Raw genomic sequence first — 23,864 nt, 5'->3', positions numbered from 1 at the left:
TTAAATTTAGCTGGTTCTTAAACTCTAGGAGTTCTGTTTATTATTTAACAGGAGTTTAAATGAATATGCTGTTATTTTTAAAAGTTTATTTTAATAATCAGACCTAAATCCTATCATTATTTTTGAGTTTTATTTTAACTAGGCCTGTTAAATTCCATTTTTAAAGTATCTTTCATCTCATGTATGCTACTTTAAGAATCCACAAAGCATGGGTGGAATCCTCTTCGTGGTCTGTTTTTGACATTGGTTTTTCTGAAGTACTCCTTTTAAAACTTGTGGAATACTACTAAAACCCCCAATAGATAATCTGCCTTTCTGTGTTTATTACTGAGTACCCAAGCCATAGCTTTAACCACGGCAGCACTCCATTGATCACAGACATGGAATGCTCAGGAGAACCATCCCCTGTGATTGTGGCCTGAAACCCTCTGGGAGAGGCCTGTAATTGACCATCTGACCTCCAAACGGGGAGTAATGGTGGCATTACGGGTTCCACATAATGCTAGGTTTGGTTCCTGGTGTGACACATTATTGGGGCAACAAGTCCAGATGTTGTCAGGCACGAAGGTCAGCAAATCTGGAAAGGGCTAAAAATGAGATGGAGGTGTGAAAATGGAGGTGAGAAAATGGAGGTGACTGAAGTAGAAAAAAAGAAACTCGGTGACATCCTTTGCAGGAGTAGCTGCATGATCTGAGGTAGGGGTTGCTGTGCTTGTAGACAAAGTCTTTCCTATTAGGTGTAAAGGAAGGCAAAAGAGAGGCATTGCTGATGCAGAATTGAGTGTTGTAGGATACTGACTCATTGCTTTTGTCAAAAATTTCTTTCCCTATGGTTTCTTTAAAAGTGATACCCATCTCTATTATACAAGAAATAGACAAATAGGCCAACTTTTGAAAATTTAATTTCTTCAAAGTACTCATGCCAAGAAGATCAAGAAGATATTTTTCTTTTTGTTCCTGAGGAAGATCAGCCCTGAGCTAACATCTGTACCAGTCTTCCTCTATTTTGTATGTGGGTCACAGCCACAGCATGGCTGACAAGTGTTGTAGGTCCGTGCCCAGGATCCGAACCCAGGAACCCGGGCAGCTGAAGTGGAGTGTATTGAGCTTAACCACTATGCCATGGGGCTTGCCCAAGAAGATACCCTTTTTCTTCTCTTTCTTTTTTCTTTTTATGAGCAAGATTCACCCTGAGCTAACATCCGTTGCCAATCCTCCTCTTTTTTTGCTTGAGGAAGATTAGCCCTGAAGAACATCTGTGCCAATCTTCCTCTATTTTGTATGCAGGATGCCTCCACCACATTGGCTGGCCAGTGGAGTAGGTCCACCCCCAGGATCTGAACCCACAAACCCAGGCTGCTGAAGAGGAGCACACAGAACTTTAACCACGGGACCATGGGGCTGGCCCCTTTTTTTTCTTTTAAAACGTCTCTGATCAGGGAAGCCAGAAAATGATACGAGGGGTGTTTGTTTGCCATGAATTTAGAAAATTCAAGGACCTACCAGGAGCCTGTACCTTTATTCTTTGTTTGATTATAGAATGCAGAGCTGAACTAGAACAGTTGCTCCTGCATGTCACACAGCTGTAGGATATTGTCTATGGCTTTTGTCCTCAGGTTTCTTTGCCTCTCTATCCATACTTTCCCAAGATTAATTTCATCCTGCTTCCTGGCCCTAAATATCAGTTAAAGCTGATAATCCTCTGGGTGGGTGGAATGTTGTTGTGATACGCTGCTCAGATCCCCCTTCAGGAATGAAGGGGTTATTATGCCAGCTGCTGGCAAGGCTGCCTCCAAAGTGGCCTAAGGTTGTCAGCTACCTTCAGGGATTGCCTCATCCTTTTGATGAAAGTCACACCCCTTTTGTGGGGCATCTGGCAGTCGATGACTAACTCAGTTGACGGGCTTTGTAGGCCTGCCCTTTCCCTCAACTCAGAAGTGTTCTGGAGCCTCATTCCATCTTCATAACTCCTTTATTGATCTTAAATTATACTTCATCCTCTCCTCCTGCCCAACATGTCTTCCTTTTCTTCCCTTTCACAGGAATTGATGGGAAAGCATTCACGATAACCCTGTACACACTAACTCTGTCTCAGAATCTGCTTCCTGGAGAACCCACCCAGCAACACTCTTAAATTCATATCTCCAAACTTACCTTTCCTTGAGCTTCAGAGTCATGAATCAAACTGTTTAACCAACATTTCTGCTTGCATTTCTGAAAGTCATCTTAAATTTAACATGTTCAGAACCAAATTCCCAAAAGCTGCTCCTCTTTTAGAATTGCCCTGCTGAGTGGATGTCATTGCTAGACACCTAGATAATTCTACCCCAAACCTAACCATCATCCTTGATACTAGTCTCTTCCTCAAAACCCAATTCCTATTGATAAATATCTTGTCATCCCTCAATGCATCCCAAATCCAATCACTTCTCACCATTTGTAGTACTATAGCCCTATCCATGCTGCCCTCGGTTCTCACACGAAGGATGCCCATGGTCTCCAAACTGCATCACTGTCTTCCCTTTTGCCCCTCTGGATATGTCTTCCAAGACAGCCAGAAAGGTCACATATAATACTCAAATGATATCTTGTTCTCCTGTCTAACTCTCAGGGTTTCCCCCAGAAGAATCAAATCCAAACTTCTCACCAAAGCCCCACATGATGAGTCCTTACTTATGTCTCCTGATCTACTGATGGTTCACTAATTCTCAGCCACGGTGGCTTTCTCTCTGTCTGCTGTACACACTAATTCTTTTCTTGCCCTGGGGTATTTGCATTTGCAGTTTCTGCTGCTTGAAAGGCTCCCCTCCATGATCTTTGCTGGCTACCTTCTCTACCTTCCCCTCCCTTGGATCTAAATGTCACCTTTTCAGAGAGGTCATCCTGATCACCTAGCTAAAGCAATTCCCAGGCTCTTTGATCATTTGACTTTATTTTATCCTCTTCACAACACTCTTTAGTCCTGAAATTTGCTGCTATGGACTGAATTGTGTCCCTACAAAGTTCATATGTTGAAGCCCTAATCCATAACGTAACTGTATCTGGAGATAGGGTCTTACAGATGTAATTAGGGTTAAATAAGGTGTTAAGAGTGGGGTGCTAATCCAAAATGACCATGGCCTTATACGAAGATGACGATTCTCTCTCCCTCTCCCCCCCTCCATCTCCATGTGAGCACAGAGCAAGAAGGCAGCTATCTACAAGCCAGGAAGAGCACCTTCATTGAAAACCAACCACGCTTGCACCCTGATCTTGGACTTTCTAGTCTCTAAAACTGAGAAAATAAATTTTGTGGTTTAAGTCACTCAGTCTATGGTATTTTGTTATGACAGCCTGAGCAGACTAATGCATTTGCTTGTTGGTTTATGTGTTTGTTATCTGTCTCCTGTAAGAAGGCAGCAGGCTACTTGAGGTCAGGGGTATCATCTGCCTTGCTTATTGCTGTAACTCCAGTGCAAAGAACAGTGTCTGATGCGTTTTAGGGACTTAATAAGAATATATTAACTGGCAGGGTGACTCTTTCTGCAAAAAAATAGTTAGGCTGGGAGAAAAGACAGATGTATGATAAATTTAAGTGCTGCTATTTCTGGCAATATAGCAGGCTGTATATCTAGAGAAAGTTTCCTAGACTATATTATTCAAAAATATGGATCATATATGAAACATCTTTTTAAATTTATAAAATTATGAGAGAAATACTCAGAATCTAAGGAGATTGGACACTACAAATGTTGAGAGACAACCAATTGAATTTGGGCAGCTGCTTTGAGGAGATCTCCTAGAGAGAGAAAGAGAAATTTGTGTGTATTCTGGTGAAAAATAAAGCTTAAATATTTGAACAAGTCATGGAAGGACTTCCAGTATTCATACAAGTTAAGAGAAGAATATTTCAAGAAGTTGGTGTAGGTTTATCAGACATTGATTAAAATAAGCCTACAGGGAAAACACTTTGAAAAATTTCTAAGTACAGGGTTAAGGTTGGAAGATGAGGAGAGATTTTCCTATGACTTGAATGTGAGAGAAAGGGGTTTAGATTTAATTTTCAAGGAAAGAATTCTTTCTTTTTTTTCTTCTTTCTCCTTCTCCTCCTCCTCTTTCTTCTTGTTCATTTTTCTTTCTCATTTGTTTGTGAGTCTTTCATCTGTTCAGAGGATATGGACCCCAGACCAAATGGACCACTGTCCAGGGGAGATAAATGTTGATGAACAAACCCCGCTTGCAAAGAGCTTGGGGTCAAGCCAGATGTGTGTGCGCTTGTATCTGTGAGAGTGACACCCATGTCTGTGGGAGGGAGTATGCAGAAAGTGGGAAAAGAAAGGAAGAGGGTCTTTATTGTTCTGGCACTTAATTTTAAAAAGTTTATTATTTCCTTTTCTTGTCATTGATCTATGGGATATCTAGAAGAAATCCTATGCATTTTGTTTGTTAGGATTTAAGTAGCCTGAATTTTTGCTATCACTTAAAGGAATCCTGTTATTTTTGGTTGACCAGAACTGATTCTGTTATTTGAGGTATTTTTATACATGTTCTAAGTATAGCTTCTCTTGCTTTGTAGTTCTCGCAAGGCTAATTCTGGTCTTAATAGATAGGTTTCTGCTCAGTGAAGTGGCAGATTTGAGTTCAGTAAAACAACTACCTAATGTATTTTCACTCTCATTTAAAAAGTTGAGGATCTAAAAGTAGAATATATATTCTTTCTCATTTGGAGATATAAAAATGCTGTTAAGATCTAACTGGTCTCAAAACCCAAAGTTAGAAACTGGGGCTCTTGGAAGCGGAATTTGCTGGTAACAATGAGTGGACTGAAAATGAGAGAACTATGTGAGTAGCGCACTTCGCGGTGGCTGAGGTTTACTTAATCATGGTCTTTCATGGTCAAAGATAACAAAGCTTTGGTGCAGCTCTGCACAATATCAACTCTTTATATTTTCTGATCTGATCGCCGAAGTCGAATTTTATCATTTTCTTGCTCAAAGATTCAATCCCCATTAACAGAAACCCACTAAGAGGGGTCCACTTTGTGGCTTCAGTGGCCGACCAAACCAAACATTTGCAGGTCAACTCAGGAGAAGAAAAATGATCTCTTTCAAGATGTCTATTACTGCACAAGCAGAAAAATATCACTAAGCAGGATATCTTTTTATAGATGAATTTTAAGTCAATAGTACTATCAATCTTCCTCTATAATCCCTGCTAATTTTAAACACCAAATTGCACTGGCAGTGTGTGACTACAGAGCTAAGGTTACCGCTTCATCCACACATTAACGTAAAATATTTAAATAATATTCCTGCAATCCTCTTTTTCTTATATTTCTTGGACTTCTGTACATCACATTTTCCAAAGTATGTTAGAAAGGAGAAAATGTCATAAGTGTTATCTAACTGAGCATGTTCTTATCTGAGTTTTGCAAGTCTGGCATCCACTGAACTGAGAGAATACACAGTAAATTCACATTTCAGAATCTGAAGCATAGGAATTCAGTATGTTGTTGTGTAGGCAGTTTTCTGGCCGGGTGGATCTCAGTATATTAGGAAGATATAGACATAAATAGGAGCAAAAATATATCACAGTGATGGTGATGGGAAAGATTCTGAGGCTATTTTAGAGGTGAAGGGTAAATAGTAGTGAAATGGACTACCAATCATGATAGGAAACCTATTTTCCTGTTGACAGTTCCTGAGATCTGTACTTGGCCTGCCATCAGGGAAAAATTAAAACTTAGGTGCTATTTCCAGTGAAGGTACAGGGACAATGGGAAGAAAAGCCCAACAGTCAGCAATTTATGAATACTTAAATATTGTTCCAGAATTTACGAATTCATACAAATATTTTAGCATCATAGAAAGTCCTTATAGACACAATGTTTTATGGTTTTAATGTCTGCTGAATTCTGCTCGTATCCTGATAAGTATTGCTTAAAAGTAAATTGAATGAAACTAGACTCTTATCTCACAGCACTCACGAAAATTAACTCAAAGTGGACTAAAGATTTAAATGTAAGATCAGAAACCATAAAACCCCTAGAAGAAAATATAGGAAAAAAGCTCCTTGACAGGGGTCTTGGCAATGATTTTGTTGAATATGACTCCTAAAACACAAGCAACAAAATAAAAAACAAACAAGTAGGATGACATCAAACTAAAAAGCTTCTACACAGCAAAATAAATGATCAACAAAATGAAGAGACAACCTACAGAATAGGAGGAAGTATTTGAAAATCTTATATCTGATAAGAGGTTAATGTCTAAAATACATAAAGAACTCATACAATGCAGTAGGAAGAAACAAATAATCCAATTAAAAATGCACAAATGGGGCTGGCTCAGTGGTGTAGTTGTTAAGTTTACGCATTCTGCTTTGGTGGCCTGGGGTTTGCGGGTTCAGATCCCTGGTGTAGACCTACACACTGCTCATTAAGCCATGATGTGGCAGCATCCCACATACAAAAATAGAGGAAAGATTAGCATAGCAACAGACGTTAGTGCAGGGCCAATCTTCTTTACCACAGAAAAAGGGGGCAAAGGACCTGAATAGACATTTTTCCAAAGAAGATATGCCAATGGCCAAGGATACATGAAAAGGTGCTCAATATCACTAAGCATAAGGGAAATGCAAAACCAAACTACAGTGAGATATGACAGCACACCTGTTAGAATGACTGTCATCAGAAAGACAAGGGATAACAAATGCTTTTGAGGATGTGGAGAAAAGGGAACCCTTGCCACTGTTGGTGGGATTGTAAACTGGTGCAGCCACTAGGGAAAATGGTATGGAGGTTCCTCAAAAAATCAAAAATAGAAACACCGTATGATCCAGTAATCCCAATTTTTGTTTTTTAAAGATTGGTACCTGAGCTAACAATTGCTGCCAATCTTCTTTGTTTTTTCTTTCTGTCTTCTTCTTCTCCCCAAAGTCCCCTGGCACATAGTTGTATATTCTAGTTGTGAGTGCCTCTGGTTGTGCTATGTGGGATGTCACCTCAGCATGGTCACGTCTGCGCCCAGGATCTGAACTGGCAAAACCCAGTCCGCTGAAGTGGAGGGGGCAAACTTAACCACTCAGCCATGGGGCCAGCCCCCCAATTTTTTTTAAAATACACCCAGATTTATTTACATAATGCTAAAAAAAGTTCTGGGAATATATTCAAAGGAAACAAAAACATTGTGTCAAAAGATATCTGCACCCTCATGTTCATAGCAGTCTTAACAGTAGCCAAGACAGGGAAACAACCCAAGTGTCCACTGACGGATAAATGGGTAAAGATGTTGTGATACGTGCACACACATACACATGATGGAATTTTATTCAGCCTTAAAAAATAAGGAAACCCTGCCATTTGCGACAACATCTATGGACCTTGAGGACATTATGCTAAGAGAAAGAAGTAGCAGAGACAGACAAATATTGTATGATCTCACTCACATGTGGAATCTAAAAAAACAAACAAAGAAACTCAAACTCGTAGAAAAAGAGATCAGATTTGTGGTAACCAGAGGCAGGGCATGGGGGGAGAGGGAATTGGACGAAGGTTGTCAAAAGGTGAAAACTTCCAATTATAAGATAAATAGTACTGGGAATGTAGCATACAACGTGATGACTATAGTTAACACTGCTGTATGGTATATTTGAAAGTTGTTAAGAGAGAAGATCCTAAGAGTTCTCATCACAAAGAAAAAATTTTTTCTTTTCTTTTTCTTTGTATCTATATGAGATGATGGATGTTAGCTAAACTTATTATGGTAATCATTGCACAACATATTTATGTCAAATCGTTGTGATGTATACCTTAAGCTTATGCAGTGCTCTATGTCAATTATACCTCAACAAAACTGGAAAAAAATATAATTGTAGGCTTATCGCATTAACAAAGGATTGCCTTTTCCAAAAACAGAAGTTGAATTATTCAGAGTTGAGTGGGATAAATTCCGTGCTCTGTTGTGCTGCCTTCTTGGGTGATACACTTCTTGGTCAGCTACCACCAATAAGAGCAGAAATCATACACACAGCTGCAAGATGGATGATGCCTTTTTTCAAACCACCAGTGACACTTCTCATCAATAATGAGACAATTAGTAAAGGAAGAGGAGACAAAAAAACAATTGTGGCTTTTATTGAGAGGAAGGAACTCCAGCTGTTTGGATCCTTACATATTATTAAAAAGGGTAGACTTTCTTAAAATATGAATGTAACAGATGTTTGCTGAGGCCTCCCAGCCTGAAGGGAAAATAGGGTCATGACAACCATAAGGAAATGGAAGAATCTGTGGAATCTCATTTCTCTTTCAAATCCCTCTCTGTTGGTTGAAGGAGTCCCTGGGGAGTCTCTTAAGAGAGCCTAGAGGGCTACAACTGCCCCTTTCTTTCCGTGTTTAGTCATCACCTTCTCAGCTGATTCTGACACTGATCAGATAGATGTGATTCGCTGTCCTGATACTCTTTCCCATTCCCAGTGGTGACTGCCATGATTGACTGTCAAAATTTCTTCCATGTCTCACTGGTCACTTCAGTAACATTCTTTTATTACACAATATGAGTAGATGCACTGAAGCATAGGTGAATAACCTCGTAGCTCGTGTTACACTTTATTTCTAGGCTCCAAGCAGAGCAGATTTATACATAAACTTCTTCAGTTATCTATAAGTCCCTTCAAAATTTTTTTATCCCTCAATCCGTGGCCTTGGGCAAGAAGAGAGTTTAAGATATATATACTGTAGTTCATTCATATTTGCCCCTCCTTTACAACTCTAATATGTCTTCTTAGAATAAGTTTGTAGAAGTCAATTTTCTTCACTCTCAGGACGGCTTGTTTCCATCTGGTACAGTGTTTGGTAGGCTAAGGGGTATTAGTTTTCCAAAATTTTTTATGTCAGTTTTAGACTTGGAGTTAACTGTTATAATCAATACATCTTCTGTGGTTTTTTTTTTTCCATGAAAAATCAGTCTTATGCTAGTATAACCAAGATCAGTCTAACATGTTATCCTTACAGAAATTGCTAACATGCCCGAAGTTACAAGGATACATAGTTTAGACTGGTTACACCAGAGATTTGCTTTTTTTGTACCATTCTTCCAGCATAGAAAGGGCAAGTAGGATTTATCTCCTGTGCTTGGAGCATTGCATTGAGAAAGACTGAGATTGGAATGAGTGTGCAATTAATTAGTTTTGATGCCCATAGGTGCCAGCGGTAGGAAAACAGCTACATATTTGCTACCCCCAAGCTAGAGTAATGGTTTCTAACACTGGCTCACCTCCCACCCCTCATTTACCCCACTTCCCATCCCTGGGTAGTAATGATTTAGTTTAATGATTAAGCATTTTAAGAACTTGAGTACCACAATGATACATAACGCAAGAAATTAGGGGAAGGAATTTTATATGAAATTAAACAGAATATCGAAAGGATGAATCTCTGGTCTTCTAACAATGCACACTGCAGTCAGCCTAACTTCGCTTGTCTTCCAAAGAATAAAGAATCCTGAGAGAATCTGGGTAAGTTTGTCTTCAGTGTTCCCCATTTTCGGTGCACTTCCAGTAATTCAGTGATATAATTTATGTCTCCCTCATATTTCAAAACTGTCCTATCTTTTTCACCTTCTGGCTGCTAAAATGGCTTAAACCATAATGAAAGGGTTCTTTCATCTCCATAAACAAATGATTAACAGATACTAACTGTAGTAGATAAGTGTTCCAAATGTTATGTCTTTCCGGAATACTTTATATTTATTTTTATTAAATAATTTAACAGAATTATTGAAGATTTCTTGTGTCCTAGTTACTTTTCTAAACTGTGGGGCTACAGTGGTGAGTAAAAAAGATTTGGCCCTCATGAAATTATGTTTTAGCGTGGAAAGAGACAGCAAAGCAACACAGAAGACACCAGATAGCGATAAGTACTGAGCAGAGGATTAAATCAGGATGACATGGTGGTGAATGACCAACTAAATGAGGATGAATGTTGAGTGAATAATTACTCCCAGGGGGGTTGTTAGGAAAGGGCTTTCTGAAGAAAAATGTTCAAAGTATCCAAAAGAAAATAAAGATCCAGCCCCACAAAATTTCATGGAAAACACAACATAAACCTAACAGAATTTCAGGCACAGTAAAATCAATAGGAAAGCATTTGAAGAGGATGGAAAGAGTCTGGATGACCCTGAAAATTACACCATCTAATGCTCCCACTACATGTACAATCAGCCCTCGGTAGTAAAGCTCTCTTAAGTGTCATGAGTATCTATTTAATAAATCTCTAAAATTTTATAATGTATTAACTTGTTAATTAAAAGATATATCCTCAACTAAAGAAGCTATGTTCAGCAGCCAGAGAAGGAAAAACGAAAAAACACCTGCAAAGGAACAATTATTCAGACATGAGACTCCCCAAGAGCAATAACAAAGTCAGGAGACTGTGGAATAACACCTTCAATGTGAAAGAAAAATTAACCTCCACATAGAGTTGTCCACCCAGGGAAACGTCTTCCAACAATGCTTTTTCATAAAAACTAAGGCAGAGCACTCACTGCCAACAGACTTTTATTACAGGAATATCTAAAAAAAATATTTCAGAAGAAGGAAAATGATTTTAAATAGAAGATGTAGATGCAAAAAGAAACGGTAAAGAAACTAATAACCAACCATTGTATAAAAAAAATAATGACAGTGTCAATTTTTTTCAGATTAAAAATGGAAAGAACTGAAATATGGGCAAAATTAACCTGTAAGTTGGGATTGGTTTCATTATATTTAAAAGGATATATAGTTCTTGTATTGTTCATATGGCAGATTGCAATATGAATTAAACTTCTGCATGGTAATGTTTCAAATGTAAACATCCAAAAAAAAAATAGAAGTAGAAGATACAACTTCCAAACAGTAGAAGGAAAAATTGGAATAAGAAAAACAAAAGTACTTGATCAGTTCAAAAAAGATAAGAGAAGAAAAAGAAGCATAGAAAAAATGACAAAGTAAGATGATGAAAAACCACTTCAAATATATCAACAATCACAATAAATGAAGACGGACTTCCTTAGGTTTAAAAATCAAAATCCAGGAATAAGCTGACAAGAGAAACACTAAAACATACCTTGGCAAGGTGGAAAATGAAAGGATGTAAAAAGAATTGATGTAACTATGTTAATATGAACACAAAATATACTTAAAAACCAAAAGCATCAGTAGTGATAGAAAAGGTGACAACATAGCATTAAAAAGTTGAATTCAACAGGAAGATATTATAATTCTAAACTTATATGCACCTAGTAAAGTCAGCTCAATTTATTTGCAGTAAATTTATAGGGAGACAAATTAATAAGCACATCACTATTATGAAGACCCTCAATACTCCTCTTTACTGCCAAGTTTCAAATAGACAAAAGATAGTAGTTATAAGAATTGAACAGCATAATTAATAAACTTAAATCAGGAGATACATATAGAATCATTTACCCATTATTAGAGAACATACATTCTTCTTAAGCACATAAAGAACATTAAAAAAATCAACTACATGTGTATTATTTACCCATACAGCAAATCTCATCAAATTTCAGAAACCTGATAGCATGCAAGCCACATGACACTGGTATCACACAGTCCATCTCAGTTTAATTAGGTTAGAAGTAAATTGCAATAGGGTAAATTAACATATCAAAAATTTGGAAATTAAAAGTCATACTTCTAAATAATTCCTAGATCAAGAAAAGAACTTATAATAAAATGCAATAATATGGAGAACTGGATTATGATTGTTACTACATATCAAGACCTGTAGTAGGCAAGGAAAGCAGCATGTTAGAAGCAACATATAGTATAAATATGCTAAGATCTGAAAAGAAGAAAGGCTAAAATTGAACGAGTTAGACATCTAAACTAATAAATAAGGAAAAGAAAGAATAAACCCAAGGAAAGAATGATGGTTATAGTAAAGAAAGAGGGAGAAATTAGCAAAGGCAAAAGTGATTTCTTTTAAAGACTAATTGAGCAAACATCTGATAAGACTAATTGAGGTGGAGCTGGCCAGGTGGTGCAGGGGCTAAGTGTGCACATTCCGCTTTGGTGGCCCAGGGTCTGCAGGTTCAGATCCCAGGTGCAGACATGGCACCGCTCATCAAGCCATGCTGTGGCAGGCATCCCACGTATAAAGTAGGGGAAGATGGGCACGGACGTTAGCTCAGGGCCAGTCTTCCTCAGCAAAAAGAGGAGAATTGGCAGCAGATGTTAGCTCAGGGCTAATCTTCCTCCAAAAAAAAAAAAAAAAAGACTAATTGAGGTAAAAAAAAGAAAGAAGTTACAAATAATACTATGGATTTAAAAAGCTCATAATTGAAGATAGAGTAAAAGTTGAAAATATGTTGGATTTCTACAAGGAAATTGATAGAAAACATTTGATAGTACTAACAAAATAGATGAATTCCTAGAAAACAAACAATACCAAATCAGACTGAAGGGAAAATAGAAAGTTGGAATTGTCTATACTCAGTAAGTAATTGAATCTATAGTTAAAACTCTTCCCACAAAGAAAACAACTGGCTCAAACAGTTTTATAGACCAGTTTTACTAAATTTGCAATGAAGAGAAAATAAGTCTCACAAACTTTTCCAGAGACTAGAAAGAGTGGCAATAGTCCCTGAGTCATTTAATGAGGTCAGCGTAACCTTGATACCCAAACTAGAAAAGGATAGTATGAGAAAGGAGAATACCTTCTAATCATATTTAAGAACATAGACAAAAGTCTGACCGGTCGTATAAAAAAAGATAGCCCATAGGGAGTGAGTTAGGTTTATCCTAGGAAAGGATATATGCTTTAAAAATAATAAATCTATAAATTTCGCTCATCATTTAACAGATTACAGAGGAAAACCATATGATCCTCTCAAGCAGCGTAGGAAAGTACTCCATAACATTCAATATTCCATCACGATAAAAATACTTATAAACTTGGTATAGAAGAGAACATCTTTAGCAAATCCTATGTCAAATACAATTCTTAATGGTTAAATGTTAGAAGTGTTTCCTCTGAAATCAGGAACAAGACAAGAACATCCAGTATAACCTCTTCTATTTAGTGTTTTAACGTAGGTCCCAGCTAGCACAGATAAGATAGATAAGATAAGAAGTAGATATAAAATATATGGATATTAGAAGAAGGGAACAAAACTATTGTTATTCCCAGATCATGTTATTGTCAACTTGGAAAACCCACGTGAATCTGTAGACAAGCTGTTAGAATTTGAAAGGGAGTTTAACATGCTGGCTCCATACAGTAAGATCTATTTTCAAAAGTATATTGCAGGGGCTGGCCCAGTGGCGTAGTGGTTAAGTTTGCATGCCCTGCCTTGGCGCTTGGGATTCACAGGTTCAGGTCCTGGTTGTGGACCTAGCACTGCTCCTCAAGCCATGCTGTGGAGGCGTCCCACATAAAACAGAGGAAGATTGGCACAGATGTTAGCCCAGGGCCAATGTTCTTCACAAAATCAATCAATCAATCAATTGCATTTCTAACAAACAGAAAATATAATTTATAAAAGTATACAATTCATCATAGAGCTAAATATGTATCCAGGAATAAACCTAAAAACGGATACTGCAGGCTTTTGTGGAGACAGTTATAAATTTTTATGACAGATGTTAAAGACATCTAAACCAAAGGAGAGATAAAACCATGTTCATAGATAAAAAGACCTAATGTCACCAATTTTCTGAAAATTTGTCTTTAGGTACAGTGCAATGCCAGCAGAGTATGTTTTTAAATATTTTCAAAGGTTTGACATATTTATGGAAAATACATATGGAAGTGTAGGGTAGGAAGTTAGCCAAACTGTTTCTGACGAAACGCAATAAAATGATAGATTTGCTCACCAGAAAGCAAGGCATTTTTGAAGTAATAACAATTAAGAGAGTCTGGTATTAATACAGGGGTAGGAACATTGAGTAATGGAACAGTGTAGAGAGATGAGAAACAGGCCCATAAATTTATGGCAACTTGACATCTGATAGAGATAATATTACAGCTCACTGGGGAAAGTAGGACTATTCAATCAATGGTGCTGAGATATTTGCTTACCCGTGTAGGAGGAATTCATCACACTGTATGCACAAATCACTTCCAAATGGATTAAAAATTTAAATGGGAAAGGCAGACCTTAAAATGTTTAGAGAATAACGTAAGGGTGACTTTCTTTATGAGTTCAGGACATGGAAGGATTTTTAAATAAGACATAAAGATCACCAAACAAAAGAGGAAAGATTAATAATTTTAGCTACTTTAAAATTAACACCTCCTTTTCATCAAACTACATTACAAAGAGAGAGAAAGCAAGTCAAAATCTGAAGAATATGTTTTCAAGAAATATAACTGAATATTTCATTTATGTTCACCAACAGAAGTATACAAGAATTTTTAATACAAATATTATTTGTAACAGAATAAAACTGGAAACAATTCAATTATCCATAGACAGCTCAGTGAATTAATAAATTATAGTGCAGTCACACAATGAAATAGTATACAGGAGAGAAAAATGAAAGAACTACAATCACACGTAGAACATGTATTTGAATCATACAAATAAAAAGGAGTTTCAGAGGACTGAGTAGAGTATGATATCACTTTTTTAAAGTTTGAAGGCAAACAATATTAAGTATATTTCAGATATACCTATGCACATGTAATAAAAGCATGAGTAAGGCAGGATAAACACAAAATCCAGAATAGTGGTTACATGGGAGACGTTGAGAAGGAGCCCCAGGTGTTTCACTACTGTGCTTCACAATATGTGCAAATGTTGTATACATTCTTATGTATAAATCAGATATTACAAAACAAAATCATCTAAAATATTTGTTATTCAGGATAACAGTTTTAAGAAAAAAATTGCAAATGAAGAATTTACTAAAATATTTAATGATTTGGAAGATGACTGATAATCTCATTAAATCAGTGGCTCTTCCTGAATTTCAATAATATTAGCTGGAAATTGAATGCACTAACGTGATCCCTAATTGAACACAAAGTATAAGTTACGTCTTACAAAGAATTTTGAGGTTCTTGAAATACAGTATCACCTGCTTGCTTGTGAGGAGCAACAGGAAAAGTGGATTGAATAATCAGCTGGGTAGAATCTCAATCCACCTTTGCTCTTAGGATTCTGAGTATATTTGGACAACATGCCTACCTTCCTTAGATTTGTTTTACCCAACCGTGAAATTAGAGTATCGATCTCTACTGTTCCTTTTGGTTTAAAAATAATATTGATGCCATTCTCTGTATCTTAATGTGTCTTTCGTATTCTATTTGTGTTTCTTCTTTCCCAGAGAAAATACTCAAGGGCTGTGCTATAATCAGAGTGATAACTGATTTTATCTTTACCTGGACCATTATGGGACTCCAACCACAGCTTGTACAGCCCTTGCCTATCATAGCTTGTGGCTCGTTCTAGCTCTCCTCTTATACAGATCCTAGGTGGCACTTGCCTTATTTCGATGATCCTGCAGTGACCACTGCCCCCTGACAACTCACTCCTACTCCAAGATGTCCTGACTTTCTAGGTGCCTTCCGAACTAGCATCTCCCATCTCTTTATGTGCAAGCTTTCATTTCTCCTCAGTTGTTGGGAGTCAGATAATCAGGTGTTCCCAGATCCTTTAATAATTTTATTCCATGGGTCCTTATGCAAATAGGTCTACCGGTGGGTTGCCCAGAGGAACCAGTGTCCTTGAGCTATGTAACCAGTTAGACCACACTGTGAATGCGTTGGTTAGCCACCACCACAATAATGCTGTGTAAAAACCGGCCAACTCAGTGGCTCAGAACAAGCATTGGATTTTCTTACTCATTTGTCTGCTTTTTTTAGGCTGTGTATGTGCTAGTCTTAGCTCTACATGCTTCCATATTCTTCTTGGATCAGAGGTTACCTAGATAGAATATTTTCATGGACAATCACAGGAGTTCAAGGGGCAAAACCAAACCAAGCACATTTATAGCCTTTATTCCAGTCATGGCCATTTACATCTCATTGGCTAAGTCATAGAGCAAAGTCCAACATTAATGGGGTATATGTCTGCGTGTGTGTGTGGGGGGGCAGATATTCTCTTTCTATCCTAATATACTGCAAGATCATACGAGCAAGCAATGAGAACAATAATCCAATTCACTAAAACTATTCATTATAGGATACAAAAGCAAAATAGAAGCTTAAAAAGAAGCACTTAGAATAAATACAGATTTATGCCTTTTTCTGCTAAGTTGTAACTTTCAACCTCATTTCACATTATTAGTTTGAGTAACAAACCATCACCAAGATTACAGAAGTCAATAGACACCCTCAATTTACATACACTTTAGACGGAATTTGTGGTCAAATGAGAATGTGTCAGCAAATAACCTAGACAGTGACAAATAAACAAAATATATTCTCCTCCCATTCTAACAACATGTTGACTGACAATAATCTAAAATGCAGAATGAAGAATTTGAGGTCTATCTAATGAATGACAGTCAGTGGGAATGAGGTGGGAAGACCTCCAACCTTGAAACCAGACAGATCTGGTTCTGAATTCTGGTCCCTGATCATTGCTAGGCTTGAGCTGGTGAATTGCTTCGATTCTCTGAGACTCACGTCCTAGTCTGTAAAATGGGGATCTTATCATCCTTGAAATATTTTTGTGAGCATCCTTGAACAGGTATGTGAAATGCTTAACACAACATCTGATACTTGGCACTCAAGAAGTTGCAGTTATCATTTGGGTAGCATTTATAAGATACTCTAAGGAGTCTTTTAGACTTCCCTGGATGTCTTTTAAAACAGAATTGCTTTCATGTAAGATGGCTAAGGTGTAATTTCACTTGAAAACAGGATGATATCCTCCTAGTAACTCTTCAAAATCTATGATTCAATGATTCCAAAAAGGACATTATTTCTTCATTTCAGAAAACCATTTGCCACAGTGCTGCATACTTTCAGATGTGCAAATAAAGGGATCCCAGCTGGTTACTTTATTTTCAAACAACTACAAAGGAAACAGTAGAATTTTGGCTTCTTGGAATTTTCCTTTGAAAATTTTCACAACCATGTGTGGTTGGAATCTGGCATTTATCATTTGCTTCCACTCTGGAAATTTATACAGCTCTCTAGCATTTGGTTTAGGTCACATAACTTTTCAATTCTCGGTCACAGTCTTCCACTTGTGTAATTCCCTTCCAGTGTGAAAAACCCATATACCATAATGTGTCTACACAGCAAGATTTTAAGCATAGTAATCACCCACGGATTAGAAGAGTTCACACAGCCAGATCCCTCATAAATAATAAGGGAACAAAAGACTCACATAAGGGATTGTTTTATGTGAATGACCAAGTCTGAGTGTATAGAATATAATCAAAGTCAAATGAATTTTGTAACCATTGACTTCATGAGCATAATGAAAATAAATTATACAGCTCATATACAGAAAAACATACCAGTTTTCAAATGGCCTGATGGGCTCTACCAATTTTTAAATCCTTTCAAAACTTTTGTCTTAAGCACATTCGAAACCAGCTTTTTAATACCATCTTGGTGATAGGATTTGACATCAGACATTTATTTCCTTGCCCTGTCAGTCCTTCACTGCATCCAGGATAACTGCCCTGCTTATACTTTGATGAGAAGAAAAGTGATTCTAGGAAGAAGTTTATAAAGAACTTAAATCTCAGAATATTCTCTTTTTTGGCTAAAAAAAGAAAAATCAGCCTCCACTCTTCTACTGGAACTTTTCCCTATTTTTTTTTTTTTTTTTGCCTATATCTTAACTACAGCTTTCTCAAAGGCAAATTTCGTATTTCTGTCCCCATGAAGGGCCCATTGTGGACTTTTAATTCCATCAGCTACTAGTCTAACTCTGATCCCCACCCTTTTACTCCCTGACGTTGACCCCTTCTCTGCCTAGAAATGCAGTACCTGCCTCTGACTAGCTTATAATTTTGCGATTCAAAATACTATTATTTTGTGAGTCCAAAGTCATATTTATTTTGTTTGGCTTGATTGACAGAGAGCGCGATTTACAGGGCTTTCTAGCTTCAACACTTGCCATCCGTCCTTTCCTCCATCCATCAAGTGCTAGCTACATGCCAGACAGTCTGCTATTCCCAAGAATACAGAAAAAGGAGACCAGAACACCAGCAATTACATCCTGTCATCACTCGGATCCAGGCTCTGCTACTTACCGGTTTTGTGACCTTGACCAAGTTCCTTGAAGTTTTTGTCTTTTGAACTGTTCTTATCTGCAAAATGGGAACAATAATAATGCCCGATGTCACTAAGTCATTTTGAGGATTAAACAATGTACACATGTATATTGCTTAGAGAATCCATAGTTTATTCTGTAAACAATGCTAATCCTGTGCCCTCAGACGTGCCTAGTCACCACTCCTGTCCCAGTTCTTGGTCCTCACCAGAATGACCGTCCTTCCTGACAAAACAAGAGAGGCAGTTCGTGCTGAAAAGTAGTCACAAACATTGCAAAAGCCATTAAAAATAGGTTCACAATAATCTGGTTCTTCTTGTTTGCAGACTTTCTTTTTTGATGACTTTGAAGGTCAGAGACAGATACTATAGTTCTGACTTTCGAGGGGTCGCTTATTATTATATATCCTGTATCAGAGCTAAAATATTATAGGCTCATATGGCCCCAAATTTTTGCTTTGCTTGATAATGAAGACTCTTCAAAAAGCCTGACTGTTGCTTATGAGGCTTAGATGATACTTTGGAATAAGAGCTGCATGCTGGGTCTTCATGTGAGTGGCCCTCATCTATTTACACCTCTTTGCCTTATATTTATGCAATCTTACAACATAATGAGATAGTATTTTAATACTGATGGCCTAAGACTTTTCAGCTGTGTGCTTTACCGCAATTAAAATGATTTAGACTAGTAGTCAAGATCTGTCCTCATGATCCAAATGTATCACCATATTTGTCTGTACTATACAACAAATGATTATTTTAGTCATTAATTTATGAAATTGACAGTTATTAGCCCAGACTAGGAACTCAGGATACAGATACAGAAGATACAGATGTAGAAGACAGTTTGTGTCTTCAAGGAACTGATCATCTAATGGAAAAGACCAGAAATAAAGAGTTACTAACCATTATGGTGGCACTAGTAGAGGTATGTACAGGGCATTAAAGAAGAACTGAGGAGAAGTGAAGAGAATGTACACCCTTTTCAGTGTTTTATGGTCATTGAATCTCCCTCTTGGATTCGGTAGCTGCTATATAAATATGGAAAACATTCTACAGCACAGCTAAGCACACAAGTTTGGATTTTGCTTTTCAAAATGAGGAAGCTAATAAGAATTGGTTCCTCACATTATCAAAAAATATTTGGAAAAAGAATACATTGTTAATGGGTTATTAGCTCTACTTTCCATCAAATTAAAGACTTCTTTTTCCTAAATTAACTGATATTTTGGCTTGCTTGTTTCATTCTTTTTTTGGTGAGGAAGATTAGCCCTGAGCTAACATCTGCCACCAATACTCCTCTTTTTGCTGAGGAAGATTGGCCCTGAGCTAACAACCATGCCCAACTTCCTTTATATACGGTTTTCCTGTCACAACAAGGCTTGACAAGCAGTGTGTAGGTCTGACCCGGGACCTGAACCTGCTAATCCCGGGTGACCGACGTGGAGTGTGCAAATTTAACCACTACAAGACTGCACCAGCCCCACTCGTTTCGTTCTTTTGATGCTGTGTAGACACAACCACAGTTTATAGTCTGACAAAGTTTGAGATGATGTGTGTTTGGGACATCTCATAGGAGGAGGGTTTGTGACAAGGAGGGAGAAAAAGACCACTAGAATGGGAAGAGTCATCTCTTATTTGTAATTTTGTGAGAATCAGAGTTCTTAAGTCATAAACAACAACCAAGTACTTAAAGGAGGGAAAATACGATTTTCATTATACCATGAATTGTGCTATTCTATTTTTCCTTCTTACCAATTCAGTTTGGTATGATTGTGAAACTCTGTTAATAAGGATCCTAAGCCCTTTCATTTCAGAAGGTCATTTTGGTTACCCAATAAATGTTTCGTGTAGAACTAAGTGATATGATTCAAGAGATTCTTTTTATCTGCCCAAAACAAATGGTTGGCTAAGTCTGAAAATCTATTACCAGAATTTAATTCTTTCTAAGACTTTATATTATGATCTTTGAACATTTATTTATTCTGTATAGAAAACCAACTCTCTTTAATTGAATATTTCTGAATTAAAAGCCCATAATATGGTATCCAGGGAAGGAAATTTAAGGATAAATCACAATTCTTACATTTAAGTAGCTTTCCATCTAGAAAAGAAAGAATTGAATACAAACAATATCTAAAATACGGATACTATTTGACAAAAAAGCTATAATATTCATACATTAGACAAAAACATATTACACATCTGCCATGTTCTGAGCACTGTCTGAAATTCTGGGAATACAGCCACAAAGAAGGGAGGCATGTTACGTGGCCTCACAGTTTGGTGACGCTGACAGATATTTCCCAGGAAATTATGAGCCTTCTCTATGGGCCAAACTAAAATCAAAAATAGAAGATCCTGCCTCAAGGTGCTGACAGCTTAATGAAGAAGATGGACGACAAATTAAGCAATGACTAAGCATCATGAAAAGAGCACTAATAGAGGTGCAGGCGGGACGTTCCAGAAGGACAAAGGAGAAGCCAAGAGAAAGCACAGCCATGATCTTATTGACTAACCATGAGCTCCTCTTCCGTGTTTTATTATGCACTGTATAAATATGGGCAACATTTTGTAGCACAGCTAATCTACATGCTTGGTGAACGACTTGTTACATGTTGAGTGTCAGAGAAAATGAGCATGTAGAGGAAGAAATTATTAACTCTCTTTGGTGTCAGGGATAGTTTCAGGAAAGAGATGTCATTTGAGCTGAGTTCTTAATGAAGGATTACCAGTATTCCAGCAGAAGAGGATTCCAGACTGAGGGACCAGCGTGAGCTAAGTACAGAGGCAGGAACAACCAGGTATTCAGCACATGGTGAATAGTCCCACATGGCTATATTTGGTGTTCAAGAGTATTAAGCCAGGAAAAACATTTCCTAAGTGTTTTTTCAGGACTTGAAAGGCCTTACATGCCTCGATTTAAAAAATGTAGGCTTTATCTTGAAAGCCAACTTCAATATGGGAGATAGTAAAATGAAGAGACCAGGTGCCTATGGGGAGATATCAGCGAGACACCTAGAAAGAAGCGATCCAGGCAAAGCACTGGGAAACTGGTGTAAAGTTTACTTCGAGCAGCTTCACAAATTTGCTTAAACCTAAGTATAATGTTTATTCATTGAATCCCTAAACTTTTGTTGAGAAATTAAGTGCCACATACTCTATTAAGTGTTATTAGGTAAAGAGAGAGAAATATAAAATAGCCCATGACCACAAGGAAGGCAGGTATATTAGCAGCTTACAGGGCTCTAAGTAGTAGAAATAAGCACTGAAATAGAAGACATACAACGTGTACAGAAAGTAGTAACTAAGCAATTCCAAATAGAGTGATTTAGAAAAGATTCAGGGATTGGCAGTCTGACTCTAGAACCTGCAATCCATGACATGTTTTCGGTAAAACTGTAGTTCCTTGCAGCTTGTCCTGAGTGGAGTTCCCTGGAAACAAGTTCTGAGATGGAAAATTGCGTGTAGAAGATTTGTAGGGTAATTCTTTTGAAAGAAAGGAAGATAAATAAAGAGAGACTGACCTCTGACGCTGTTGCACCCAGGACTTGGTCGATTCTGGGAAGCTCTGGAGCTAGGAAGAGCCTTCAGAGGTGAGTTAAATTGAGGTAATTGGGCCAGGCTTTGTATCTAGGCATCAGTCAATTACTGGCAGCTGGAAACCCCGTGCAAGAGGTATAACATTGCCTGCAGCTGCGGGCAAGCCACAGTGATGGGCATGGCTTGGTGCTATCAGCAATGTTTAATTCTAGATGAGGCCAAGATGGTGGGTGGAAACCTGATTCCATGCTGAGAAGTTTCCTTTGAATTTTTTCATTGTAGGCTGTCTACAGCCATAGAAGACTTTTGAGACGACAAGGTGGCATACATTGATTTAAGCTTTAGAAAGTTATTTCTGGTGGCAGAGTAATAGGCAATTTGGCCAGGTGACAGATGCTGGCAAATGACACTAGTTTAGAGGCTATTGTAATAGTTAAGGCCCAGCTCAAACCTGTATGAAGTTTTCCTAAATCTCCCCAAGCAGAATCATCATGTCTCTACCATTTTCCCATAACTCTTTAGTCGCATCTTTGCTGTAGCCCCAACCACAATCTGACTTACATCACCAGTAGTTGGTTCTATGTTTGTCTCCCTATTGACTGTGACTTCTTTGGGGGCAGTAGCCATTGCTCATCTGTTTCTCCCATGGGACCATCATTGAGCCAGGAAGAGAATGGGAATCTGATAAAAGTTTTGAACTGAACAGTTCAGGGAAGAGATGACGAGCTTCTAAAATTGAATGTCACAGTGGGGACAAAGAGAACGGCATTAATGAGGGAGACCCTGAGGGGGTAGAAATGTGAAGAATAGCTTTTGAGACTGTGGCAAAACTTTCGTAACATAGAAATTATTTGTACATCAAATATATTGAAACACAACTACTAGAATTCATGTATATTTATGCGTTTACTTGGTTATTTTTCCTGGGTCATTTCTTAAGGCGTTTTCCCTCCTTACATGAGTTTCTCAGAGTTTATTTTTCCAGTTACACATCAAAGAGAAAAGACAAGTTGTCAGTTGTCTCTACCCTTTAAACTAATGCTCTTTTGTGTCTGCCTTAGGCTTTAAAGTTCAGGTAATATTTCTTCCTTAGAGAAACTTTGATTTTGTAAGATGTCTTCTTGCTCATATTCGAAATGAATGCCCTCAACTCCTTTGCCAACTCTGTTAAGCTTTTATGAACCCCAGTCTATCAAGACTTCCAGAAAATCAAGAGTGAAAATATTTTCCTGTCTCACGACACGATTTGGTCAAAAGAAGACATGGTATATGACAATTAAACTATATCTTGGAAAAATGAGAAAGCCTTTGATTCAAATGGAGAAAGTTTTCCAAAGCTGAGAGGGAGCATATTTTATCTGTGAAAAAAGACATTATAATCCAGTGGCAAAAGCATGGGATGTTTCATCAGGAAAGACAAACTGACGAGCTGAGCATGAGTAACTCAACGTTCCTGTGTTTTGTTTTTCTCACTATAAAATTGAAATAACACTATTTCTTGTTGTAACCAGCTCGTAAGAATGATGTAAGGATACAATTAAGTGAAAGTCGTTTCTGCATTGTAAAATACTATGTAAGTCTTAGTTTGTGTGTTGATTGTTCTCCAAATACTTCTATTTGAAAGTAACCTATAGTTAGAACAATAGGCTTCGATACTAGAATACATTGTGTTTGGTATTCGATTCGTTATAAGAATGGTTGCTGAAATTCATCAAGTGCTTACTCCCTTACCAGCCACTGTGCTGAGAATTATCTCATTTTATTCTCCTAACCACCTTATGATGCAGGTAAAATCATTTTGCCCATTTTATAGATGAGGGAACTAAAGTATATTTAGAGAAATAAAATAACTTTCAAATATCTGTTAAGTGGCAGATAATGTCTATATGTCTTTAGAGTCTAAACTACTATAATATACTTCATTTTTACATACAGACAGACAAGATTATAATGGAGTGATTAACTTGTGAGCATGTATTGTGTTGCATATGTGTGTGTCTGTGCACAGGTGTTATACTATAGGTAAGCAGAAATAAATATCTACAATAGGAAAATATGATCATCAGAAAATTATGCATCTATAGACATTGAGAGTATATGT

Source organism: Equus przewalskii, chromosome 8, assembly GCF_037783145.1.
Source record: "Equus przewalskii isolate Varuska chromosome 8, EquPr2, whole genome shotgun sequence".
Taxonomy (NCBI): domain Eukaryota; kingdom Metazoa; phylum Chordata; class Mammalia; order Perissodactyla; family Equidae; genus Equus; species Equus przewalskii.
The sequence above is the reverse complement of the archived record's forward strand: the minus strand, read 5'-3'. Positions refer to the sequence as shown.